Here is a 2,946-nt window from a genome sequence, read left to right as displayed (position 1 = left end):
TCCAAAGGAAACCACCGTATCGAAACCCTGCGAAACGCGACCCCAGCGCGAGCGGCTCGGTGACGCCGTGCGATTTTGGAACCGAGCGCATCCCCATCACCCGTGATAGATGCAAAGGGGCAAAGACAGCCCGGGCGTGGGGGATTGAGCCGCAGCACCCGGCGCTGCCGCTGGCAGGAATTACCCGTGGGGTCATCCTTGGTAAAAAAGCAACGGTTGGAAATCAGCAATTTGCTGTCCTCACTCCCCGCTCCGTGCCGCTGGGTCGCTCGCCTCCGTGCAAAGCATCCCTGGCTGATTTATGCCGTGTTGTGCCGCGCTCTTGCTTGCACCCGCTTGGCTGTCCCGGCGCGAGGAGCAGCCAGTCCATTAAACACTGAGTCATCCTCAGCGGCATTTAATTTTGAGAGGGGCAGCAGTTTGGACAATTAAAGGCCTTCGTGGCCAGAGCCGGTGGCTGGGGAGAGCAGGGCTGGCAGGGAAGATGAGGACACCCAGCGGCACCGATTAATCGGGTGCCATGGTGCTGAGGCTTCCTTCTCCCCTTGCATTTTGGGGTGGTTTTTAACCTTTTCCTACCTCAGACGAGGGTTTCCTTGGTCAGGTGAGGGTGATGATGCTCAGTGCTATTTCTGCCCGGATTAACCACGTCCTGATGGGATCTCCCGTGGGCAGATATGCTATCTGGAGGCCTTGGCTTATTAAAAGGACAAGCTGTACGGGGAGCTGGTAATAAAGCCATGAAAGCTTTTATGAACCAGAGTTGAAGGCACTAATATCGCTCTGCTCTGCGTGGGTGAGAAATTAGACAAGAGTTCCTCTGTGCTGATGGGGATTTTTTTTTTCCTCCCCCCCTATTCATCTTTCTCAACAATTATCTTTTATTTTGATATCTTTCTATTTAAACCTTCAGAACTGTGCTCGGGGGTTAAAAAGGAGGCTGGATCGCTTAAAAACCAATCACCTCGCAGCATGGGGGACCTGGAGAGCAATGGGAAAGGTGACTGGGGCTCTCCTGGGATTTTGGCAGCGGGAAGCATCCCCACCAACCAGGGAAGCATCCCCAAACTCCCCAGGTCCCATCTCCATGGGAAGCTCCAGGTACAGCTTTGCACCAGCAGCCTTGGGAAGAGCCAAATCGCTGCGTTCGTGTTGCATCAACACTGCACACCTGGTTTGAATATTTGGGCTTTTCCTCCTGCTGTTCCTCTTGCTGCTCATCGCTCTCAGGTCTGGGTGCCCTTCACCTCCTCTGGGGCTGACGTGGTTTGGGTTTTGTTTTTACAGCCTCTCCAGGGCTGTTTCTGCTCTTTTGCCATCCCGGAAATCTTGGCCGATTGATCGGCCGCGGCTTTCCAGAGTTGTGAGCGGCACATCGCAAACCGGAGGCGGATGGAAACCCTGCGGAAAGTCGCTGAGCTGAGTGTGCGGCTTCATTAGCTCGAGCAATTAGCGTGAGGCAATGCGAAACCGCTGGCTACTGCTCAGCAACTGCCCTGAAACCCTTTCCTTGTGGCTGGCTCCTGCCATCCTCGTTGCTTTTACCCCATGTTCAGAAAAAGCCTCATCTGGGACAGACACAGCGCGGGGGCTGCTCCCCTGGGCTGGGGGAGGCTGAAGATGCTCGGCCTGGATGGGATCCACATCTGATGGCGTGGGGCAGAGACCAAACCAACTCATTTCATGCGATGCTGGGTCACACAGTGGATGTGTGTGGCTGTCTGTGCTCCTGTGGCACTGCCCGAGGCCATCCCTCCCAGCTCCTTGCTCTCTTTGCTGCTCCAATATCCACATCAGAAGCTGAAGCTGGTTTGGAGCCACATGAGAAGAAATGCCCCGTGCCATTGGTGACCTCCTCACAGCCACGGCCAGCAAAGCAAACACCTTGCTGCAGTCCCAGGCCACGAATGGGTACCAGCATCGTGTGTGTGTGTCCCAATTTGGGATTCCCAGCTCCTCCCTGAGTGTGTCTCCCAATTTGGGATCCCCTGGGTGCAGATCCAGCCCGTTCCCCTGCTCGCCCCACACCGTTTCTATGCCTGCGCTAGGCTGGCTTTGCTAGCGGCTGCTTGTCCCCGTGTCCTTGTCACCGCCAAAGAGCCCGTTCAGATCACATTTTCTTTTATTCCCTCTGACACTGGTTGCGGTCACAACAAAACTCATCTCATTAAGGAAACGCTGAGGATGGCTGGAAGGGGAAATGGATCTCCCCATCTGCTAAGTGCCAGGTCGGGCCAGCGGCCCCGAGCACTGCGGAGCCGCGATGGAGGAGGCAGCTCCTGTGTCCCGGGCGTGCAAACGCGCTCCAGCAGCCCCAGCCACGGCGCAGGAGCCGAAGGGTTAACGCTGCCGGCGTGCAAAGCATCCTCCAAACAGCACCGAAGGGAGCAGCGAGCCTCTGCGCTCTCCGAAAGCTGGCAAACAAATTAAAGCGATGTTGCAACTATTGCGTTTTCTTTGCAGCAGAGAGAAGGGAAAAGCGGCGGTCAAAGGCTGAGGAGACAAAGGAGGTGCAGATGGGTGCTGAGGGACCCGGCGAGCGCCACGTGCGCTGCGCCGCTTTGCTGCGAGCTGAGATTTGCTGCTTCGGCTCCGTGACAGCGGCTGGAATAACCTGGGGAGGATTTATGGGAGCCACAGCGGGGCCAAAGCGGGAAGCAGGCTGGAGCTGGGGGTTGCACCGGTGTTGCTGCTCCTTGGTGTCGGTGTCCCGTTTCTCCAGGAGGAGTTGTGGTGTGCAGGGAGGGGAATATCGCGCTATATGCTCCAGGCATATAGATCAATGCGTCTTCTTCCCAGCAGCTGCCTGGCACGCAGCAGTCCAGCATTTCCAAAAACGAGGTCCCGCTTGGCTTCTTGTGCTCTTATTTGCCTTGAAGAGAAATTAAATGGAGAGATGCAAATCCCCTAAAACAATTTAATGAAGCCGGTGGCTGCCGTGGGCCA

Source organism: Mesitornis unicolor, unplaced genomic scaffold (genome assembly GCF_000695765.1).
Source record: "Mesitornis unicolor isolate BGI_N332 unplaced genomic scaffold, ASM69576v1 scaffold30773, whole genome shotgun sequence".
Lineage (NCBI taxonomy): Eukaryota > Metazoa > Chordata > Aves > Mesitornithiformes > Mesitornithidae > Mesitornis > Mesitornis unicolor.
This window is presented reverse-complemented; position numbering follows the sequence as displayed.